Here is a 9,939-nt window from a genome sequence, read left to right on the forward strand (position 1 = left end):
ATGGGAAGTATTGTTTTTCTGCAAACTTACCAACTTCTCTAAGAACATTTTTCCCCCTTAACATCAGTTTTCAAAACACTGATTTAGGTAGTGACTGGACTGATTTAGGTAGTGACTGATTTAGAGTGACTGGAGGAAAATTAAGACCTACTAGGCATGTAAGTGGCTTTCCTGGTAGCTCTGCTGGTAAAGAATCCATCTGCAATGCAGGAGACCCTTGATTCCTGGGTCAGGAAGACTCCCCTGAAGGAGGGCATAGCAACCTACTCCGTATTCTTGCCTGGAAAATCCCCATGGACAGAGGAGCCTCGGGGGCTACAGTCAATGGGGTCGCAAAGAGTCAGACATGACTGAGCGGCTAAGCAAAGCACAGCACAGGCATGTAACATATAACCCTGACATCCTAAAGCTACTGGTGAGGGAGCTGACACCAGGCTTCCCCACCTAGGAGAGTCCCCACCCGCCATCACCTCCGCTGGGCTGGGCTGGGCTGGCTGTGGGTGAGAAGAGTTTGCACATTATAAATGGTTTCTACCTGACTAGTGAGCAAGGGCAGAGAAGGCAATGGCACCCCACTCCATTACTCTTGCCTGGAAAATCCCGTGGACAGAGGAGCCTGGTGGGCTGCAGTCCATGGGGTTGCTAAGAGTCAGACACAACTTCACTTCCACTTTTCACTTTCATGCATTGGAGAAGGACTGAAGTGACTTAGCAGTAGCAGTGAGGGAGGGATCACCGACATCCCATGCCCTAAGGCTTGTGAACAAGGCAAGCATCTACTTTGTCAGAGGAGGAGTAACCAGGATGCCTCCTGGCTCTGGATTTCTAAAGCCACTTGACTTTGCACTTCGTGCTTTGTGCATAATGAGCCTCAGAGAGTGCTCACCAGGCAACAATTCCTATTCCTGGTGCCACTGCTCAAAGATCAAAGGAGCTCCCCACCTGGTCCCTCAGCCTCCTCCTCAGAGGTGGGAGGAGAAATCAGTCAGGGCAGTTCACTTCCCCACTGTTTCCACCCTGGAAACACCAGAGATGTAGGAGGAGAAATGAATACATTATCAGAGAATTCTGAGATCCAATGCATTGTCTGTGAAACAAGTGGCCAAGCCAAAAAGGACGATGGCCTCACAAAATCAAGGTTATTCCAGTTACCAGTGAGCATTTCTGCCAGTGTGTTCCAAGATATGTCCTCATTAAAAATTAATCACCATTAATATTAATTACAGTGATTAAAAGGAAACATCTGTGAAGACAGACTTGAATCCTTATAGCTCTGGCTGGGTGTAGCGAGATAAAACAGCTGCCAAAGGGAAGAAGCGTTATCATGTCAAGAGAGAGAGAAAGGGAGGGGGAAAGTGCTTGAGCTAGGCAGCAGGCCTGGGTTCCAGGAGACACTGAGCCCCTCTCTGCCTATCTTCCTCTCTCTCTCTCTCCTCCCCCCACCCCTCCCCTCCATGCTTTCTTCTTTGTCTTGTTGTTAGCTTCCATTTAACAGCTGTCTATCTACAGAGGAAAGCCAGAACTTTTCATTCTGCAAAATCACATACTTTTCCCTTATAGGTTATTACAAAATACTGAGTATAGTTCCTCATGCTATACAGTAGGTCCTTATTGGTTATCTATTTTATATATAGTAGTTTATGTTAATACAGCAAAGTGATATAGTCATACATTTCTTTTCAGATTCTCATTCTGCAAAATCCATACCACTCCATGTCAACTGAGGTGAACATGGGTTATACCAAAGGCTTTTTTTTTCTTGCCTATACCCTATTCCTCTTTTTCCAACTCTGGGTGGGGGGTGGGGGTGAGGGGGGTGGGGAGGGGAGGTGGGAAGCAAAGGGTTTGGTCACTCTGTTGGAGAACTAGAAACGCTGCACAAGGAATACCTGCCAAGTGCCCGCCTCTAGAGTGGGTGTTGAGAAGCCTCAGGGAAGGCCCAGGAGAGGACTAGCCCAGCCCAGCTTTAGCCAGTGTGTGTTAGTCCCTCAGTCATGTCCAACTCTTTGCAACCCCTTGGACTGTAGCCTGCCAGGCTCCTCTGTCCGTAGAATTCTCCAGGCAAGAATACTGAACTGGGTTGCCATTCTCTTCTCCAGGGGTTCCTCCTGACCCAGGGATCGAACCTGCACCTCCTGCATTGCAGGCAGATACTTCACCATCTGAGCCACCTGAGATGCAGCGAAACTCCACCTGAGGAAGAGCTGCCCCTCCCCCACTTTGTACTTGCTCAAAGATAAGGAAAATCAGTCCAGTTCAGGTCAGTCGCTCAGTCGTGTCCAACTCTTTGCAACCCCATCGACTGCAGCATGCCAGGCTCCCCTGTCCATCACCAACTCCTGGAGTTTACTCAAACTCATGTCCATCGAGTTGGTGATACCATCCAACCATCTCGTCCTCTGTCATCCCCTTCTCCTCCTGCCTTCAACCTTGTCCAGCGTCAGGGTCTTTTCCAATGAATCAATTCTTCGCATCAGGTGACCAAAGTATTGGAGTTTCACTTTCCGCATCAGTGCTTCCAGTGAATATTCAGGACTGATCTCCTTTAGGATGGACTGGTTGGATCTCCTTGCAGTCCAAGGGGCTCTCAGGAGTCTTCTCCAACACCACAGTTCAAAAGCATCAATTCCTTGGCACTCAGCTTTCTTTATAGTCCAACTCTCACATCCATACATGACTACTGGAAAAACCATAGCTTTGACTAGATGGACCTTTGTTGGCAAAGTAACGTCTCTGGTTTTTAATATGCTGTCTAGGTTGGTCATAGCTTTTCTTCCAGGGAGCAAGCGTCTTTTAATTTCATGGCTGCAGTCATCATCTTGCAGTGATTTTGGGGGAGTTTTCCTTAAACAGTGATTTCCATTGTTTCCCCATCTATTTGCCATGAAGTGACGGGACCGAAAGCCATGATCTTAGTTTTCTGAATGTTGAGTTTTAAGCCAATTTTTTCACTCTCCTCTTTCACTTTCTTCCAGAGGTTCTTAAGTTCTTCTTTGCTTTCTGCCCTAGGGTGGTATCGTCTGCATATCTGAGGTTATTGATATTTCTCCCAGCAATCTTGATTCCAGCTTGTGTTTCATCCAACTGGCATTTCACATGATGTACTCTGCATATAAGTTAAATAAGCAGGGTGACAATATACAGCCTTGATGTACTCCTTTCCTGATTTGATTTGGAACCAGTCTGTTGTTCCATGTCCAATTCTAACTGTTGCTTCTTGACATGGATACAGACAGATTTCTCAGGAGGCAGATAAGGTGGTCTGGTATTCCCATCTCTTGAAGAATTTCCCACAGTTAGTTGTGATCCACACAGTCAAAGGCTTTGGTGTAGTCAATAAAGCAGAAATATATGTTTTTCTGGAACTCTCTTGCTTTTTCGATGATCCAGCAGATGTTGGCAATTACCTCTGGTTCCTCTGCCTTTTCTAAATCCAGCTTGACCATCTGGAAGTTCATGGTTTGTGTACTGTTGAAGCCTGGCTTGGAGAATTTTGAGGATTACTTTGCTAGCATGTGAGATGAGTGTAATTGTGTGGTAGTTTGAACATTCTTTGGCATTGCCTTTCTTTGGGATTGGAATGAAAAGTGACCTTTTCCAGTCTCATGGCCACTGCTGAGTTTTCCAAATTTGTTGGCATATTGAGTGCAGCACTTTCACAGCATCATCTTTTAAGATTTGAAATAGGTCAACTGGAATTCCATCACCTCCACTAGCTTTGTTCATAGTGATGCTTCATAAGGTCCACTTGACTTTGCACTTCAGGATGTCTGGCTCTAGGTGAGTGATCACACCATTGTGGTTATGTGGGTCATGGAGATCTTTTTTGTATAGTTCTTCTGTGTATTCTTGCCACCTCTTCTTAATATCCTCTGCTTCTGTTGGGTCCGTACCATTTCTGTCCTTTGTTGTGCCCATCTTTGCATGACATGTTCCCTTGGTATCTCTAATTTTCTTGACATGATCTCTACTCTTTCCCATTCTTTTGTTTTCCTCTTTTTTTTTTTTTTTTTTCATTTATCACTGAGGAAGGTTTTCTTATCTCTCCTTGCTATTTTTTGGAGCTCTGCATTCAGATGGGTATATCTTTCCTTTTCTCCTTTGCCTTTAGCTTCTCTTCTTTTCTCAGCTATTTATTAAGGCCTCCTCAGACAACCATTTGCCTTTTTGCACTTCTTTTTCTTGGGGATGGTCTTGATCACTGCCTCCTATACAATGTAATGAACCTCCATCCATAGTTCTTCAGGCAGTCTGTCTATCAGATCTCATCCCTTGAATCTATTTGTCACTTCCACTGTATAGTTGTAACAAATCAAAATGGGAACAAATCAAGATGGTGGAGTAGAAGGATGTGCGCTCATCTTCTTCTACGAGAACTCCAAAATTAAAACTCGTTGCCACCAAAAAAAGACAACCCATGTCCAAGGGCAAAGGAGAAGCCCCCAGCAAGATGGTAGGAGGGGCAAAATCACATTTAGAATCAAACCCCATACCCTCCAGAGATGCTCAGAAGGCTCAAACAAAACCTGTGCACACCAGGAGACCCCATAGAGACTGAGTCAGACCTGCCTTTGAGTGTTTGTCTCCTGTGGAGGTACGGGTCAGCAGTGGCCTGCCGTGGGGCAAGGGCTCTGAGTGCAGCAGACCTGGGTATGGCATGAGCCCTCTTGGAGGAGGTCCCCATTAACCCCACCACAGAGCTGCCAGAACTTACACAGGACTGGGGAAACAGACTCTGGGAGGGCACAAACAAAACCTTGTGTGCACCAGGACCCAGGAGAAAGGAGCAGTGACCCCACAAAAGACTGACCCAGACTTGCCCGTGAGTGTCCAGGAGTCTCTGGCGGAGGTGTGGGTCGGCAGTGGCCTGCTGCAGGGTTGGGGGCACTGAGTGTAGCAGTGCGTGCATGGGACCTTTTGAAGGAGGTCATCATTATCCTCATTACCTGCACCATAGTTTGGCCTCAGGTCAAACAACAGTGAGGGAACACAGCCCCACCCATCATCAAAAATGGGATTAAAGATTTACTGAGCATGCCCTGCCCATCAGAACAAGACCCATTTTCCCCACAGTCAGTCTCTCCCATCAGGAAGCTTCCATAAGCCTCTTATCTTTATCCATCAGAGAGCAGATAGAATGATAAGCACAACCACAGAAAACTAATCAAACTGATCACATGGACCACAGCCTTGTCTAACTCAATGAAACCATGAGCCATGGGGGCCACCCAAGATGGACCAGTCATGGTGGAGAGTTCTGACAAAACGTGGTCCACTGGAGAAGGGAATGGCAAACCACCTCAGCATTCTTGGCTTGAGAACCCCATGAACAGTAAGGAAAACAGTAAAGGAAAAAAAGAATCCCTGTGATCCAACATAGACAGTGCTTTTTTTTTTCATGTATGTCTTCCTTATACTGGAAGCCTGACCCAATCAAGTATAATCAAAAGGGCAAACACACCAAATGAGCTCTCAGAGGGAGCCAGGCTTTCTGCAATGTTGTGGGAAAAGAGACTTCAGGCCTGGAATCTAAAAACAGAACTTGCTGATTATAAAAACTGAGACATGAGGGGAATGTTGGCCATTCAGGTGCTGGGGACCCTGAAACATCAAATTTGCAGGCTTTCATTTCTTCCCATAACCCTCTGCAAAGCTTTCCTGTGTCATCAGGGGAGGGTGACAGCAGGAGAAGGTGGCCTTATCACAGATAGGCCATTCTGAAATAAGATTTGAAAGTGGCACTGGGAACTTACATTTGAAATTAGTACTTGTTCTGAAAGATCAAAGGGAAGATGACATGGAGACCCTATACAGGGGTCATGATTTCTGTTCAAGGGAATAAAACACTGAGGATCTAATTATCGTCCGAGCCTTTACTGAATGTGGGACTTGCAGTTCCCGTGATTACCAAGGGGCTGATTTTCTGGTCGCGGCATACCCCTGCATCCCAGTGCTCCAAACCCTGAGTAGGCAGCAGGGACCTTGTGTTTCCACAGGGCAACGGCTTGCCCCCAAGTCCTCTGCCTCCTAGTGACTTCTAGAAAAAGCTGGTCCCCTGCCCCGGATTAGATCCAGGGTCTCCAGGAGTGTCCCTTACAGACTAGAACAAGCCCTCAGCAGAAACCCTGGAGGGATGGAACTACCACAGTGCATGGTATCATCTGGGCCCCAGGTGTTTTGACAGGAGGAGCTGAAGAGCTGAGGCTTACACACGTGGGTGACCTGGCAGAGATGCGTGATCATGGTGGAATCTGGTTGCCATGGGGATGTGAGGTTTTCTGCTCAAGCTGTTTGAGAAGCAAAATTTCCATTGTGTATATATAAACATCCTGTGTCGTCTTCCAATTCATTTTCTTTTCCAAATAGTGCCCAGGGTGGGCTCATGAAGTAAAAGAAGAATTCCAAAAGGCAGTTTTCCAAGGGACAGCTCCTTTAAGGGTGGTGGGGTCGGCCTTTGTTTAGGCATGAATGCACAAGAGAGAGAGTTGGGCTACTTTTCAAGGAACAGCCAAGCCTACCTGGTCATTAGTCATTCCGGTCATCTCCGACTTTGACAGGGCTACAGGAGAGGCTCCAGAAACTCACCAAGGACAGTGGTTTCTTTTCCTTCTTCAGTCTTCAGTGAGGAAAGTTCACTTAGTTTTCTATTGTTCCTGCTATTCAGAAATGATTTCATAGCCCTGCTCTCTATCTCAGCACCCAGGAACAATTTTTTGAGCCTATCTGAGTCAGTTGGGGTTGCTAATACAAATTACCACAGACACATGGCTCAAACAGCACATGTTTATCCCTCACAGTTCTGGAGGCTGGGAATCCAAGATCAAGGTGCCCGAAGATGTGGTGTCTGGTAAGGGCCAGCTTCCTAGTGGATAGATGGCTGCCCTCACATAGCTCACAGCAGAGAGGGGAAACAAGCTCTCTTGTCTCATCCTTTAAGAGCCTGAGTCCCATTCAGGAAGGTTTCATCCTCTTGACCTAATTACCTCCCAAAGGTCCCATCTACTGACAGCATCACGTGGTTGGTTAGGATATTAACATACGAATTTGGGGGGACACATTCAATTCACAACAGCCCCTGTAGACATTTTTTTTCAAGTGCACAGTAAGATATACATAACCATTTAAGGAGTTTAATCCCTAAATATTAAATATATTTAATCCCCTAATAATTTAGTGGCATTAAGAACATTCACAGCTTGTACAACAATCACCAGGCTCTTTTCTTTTTTCTTTAAATTCATGGCTATGCTGCGTCTTCATTGCTGTGTGGGTTTTCTCTAGTTGCAGTAAGCAAGGCCTATTCCTCATTGCTGTGTGTGGGCTTCTCATTGCAGTGGCTCTTCTTGTTGCCGAGAACAGGCTCTAGGACAGGCTCTAGAGCACAGACTCAGTAGTTGTGGTGCACAGGCTTAGTTGCTCCAAGGCATGTGGGATCTTCCTGGGCCAGGGATCCAACCCACGTCTCCTGCATTGGCAGGTGGATTCTTTACCACTGAACCACCAGGGTAGCCCCAGCACACTCTATTTCCAGAACTATTTCCACCATGCCAAGCAGGAGCTCTGTACCCATTAAGCAATGACATATAAGTGGAATCATACAGTGTGTGTCCATTTGTGTCTGCCTGCAATGCAGGAGACCTGGGTTCGATCCCTGGGTCGGGAAGATCCCCTGGAGAAGGAAATGGCAACCCACTCCAGTTCTCTTGCCTGGAAAATTACATGGATCGAGGAGGCCAGTAGGCTACAGTCCATGGGATCACAAAGAGTTGGACACAACTGAGCAACTTCACTGGTTCACTGTTTCACTTGACATAGTATGATCAAGGTTCATGTATGTTAGAGCATGCATCGGTCCTTCATTCCTTTTGTAAGGCTGAATTATATTCCGTTGCAGTATACACCACACTTCATCTTTCCAGTCATCTGGATAGACTTTTGGATTGTTTCCACATTTTGGCTGCTGTGACTAATGCTGCTATGAATATGGATGTATAAGTATCTGTTTGAGTCTCTGTTTTCAATTCTTTCGGGTATATACCCCAAAATAAAATTGTGAACCATATAGTAACTCTATGTGTAACTTTCTGAAGAAGTGTCATTTTCTTTCCAGCCCCATGGACTTTTGATAGGTCTATTTCCTGTGTCATGAGACTTTTTTCCTATTAGAGTCTGGCAAAGAACATCATTGTCTTTTTTTAATTCTCTCCCATTCACTCATCTATTTTTCTCTGAAGGTTTCTACATGTCTTAGTTCAGTTCTCTTCTACTGATTGCTTAGACTATAATGTGCCTGGGGGCAGCAGATTGATGATCTGTTGATTGACACACCAAGACTAGCAATAAGGTGGGGATGTGAGGGAAATTCATTTTCCTGGTTTTTTAAACCGTCCTGAGCTGCTCTGTCAATCCAGCAAAACTTGGCCTCCACTACACACCCAAGGGGACCTGGGCATCCAGTCAGGCATGGCTCCTTGGCCTTCATGACCATCCATCGCTGCCTGCACCTTTCACGACATCCTTTCCTTCATCACAACAGCCTCTCCCGTTCCCCACCCACAGCCACTGCTGCCTCCACCCAGCCCATCCTCGGGACCAGCACAAACTGACAGGCACCACACGAGCCTTCACAGAATCCCTGCTCCTAAGAACCTCCCCAGCACTGGAAGTTGATATATCTTGGTCTGGTATTTTGACTTTCTAATGGTCTTCTTAAAAGCAGCACATTCCCCACCCTGACCCCCACCAGTATCTGGTCCAAGGCTAAGCTAGTAGAAGAACTTGGTCAATAAGAGCACACTCATGTCTGACCCTGGTCAGAGACTTGGACAAAGATGCTACCTGAGGTTCTTGCAATAAAGGAGGCCTCCGTGTAAAAGAAGAGACCATTTCTAGACATGGAGGCCAGAAGATCCCTTTGCTACCTTTTGCTTTTTTTTAATTCCTAGTATTTTTGTTGGAAATATGCATTCAAAGAAGCATGTGAGATGTAATTGATTTGTTTATGGATAATTATAAAGCAAACATCCTTGTCCCCAGCACCTAAGTTAAGAAGAACATTGCTAGGCACCCCAGGAGCCCCCTCCACCCTGGGAAACCCTGGCAATGCTGACTCTTCCCTTCCCATGGGGGTAATCCTATTTTAACTTCTATGATCATTTTTTCTGAGTTTTTTTCATGTGTTCACTACCTTTATATGCAATCCCTAAAAAGATGGTTTAGTTTTGCTTGTTACTGAATTTTTTGTTAGTGGATAATGCTGTATATATTCTTGAATTTGCTCTGTTCACTTGACTTTACGCCTGTGAGTTACATCCATGTCATTGCTCCGAGTTGTAGTTAGTTAATCTTTACAGATATATAACCTTCCGTTGCATAAACATAGCTCCGTTTATTTAAGGCATGGATGCTATAAATGTTGATGAACAGTGGGTTGTTTCCAGTTCGGGGATATTGCATAAAACACTCCAATGATCATCCCTACATATTTCCAAAAGCAGCATATTCACCTAGGAGCAGGTCACAGCGTCTGCATGTCTTCACCACTACAAGATAATAAATGCCAACCTGTGTTCCTGAGGGGCTGTCACCCTCATGCTCACCCCAGGTGAGAAGTGCCTGCGGCTTCTCCGCTCCCCAGTACTCAGAAAACACTCTGCAAATCCGTATACAAGGAGCGCCCACCTGGCTCTCCCGCTGGAGCTAAAAACATTCAACAGACACATCCTTGACTTTGGCAACCTCCAAACCCAGGGACCCTTGGAGATCTCTCCACAGGAGCCTCCATGCCGGTATCAGGGGAACTGGAGGGATAGAGACACCACACAAGAATGAGATGCTTAGGGGCAGAGGGACCGGGGGCTTGTCACTGTCACCCTGGAGCTGCGAACAGCAAGCCCCCAGTTACAGACCTGGCCAGCGAGCCATAAAACATCCATCAAA

The sequence above is a fragment of the Dama dama genome, chromosome 33 (assembly GCF_033118175.1).
Source record: "Dama dama isolate Ldn47 chromosome 33, ASM3311817v1, whole genome shotgun sequence".
In the NCBI taxonomy this organism is placed as follows: domain Eukaryota; kingdom Metazoa; phylum Chordata; class Mammalia; order Artiodactyla; family Cervidae; genus Dama; species Dama dama.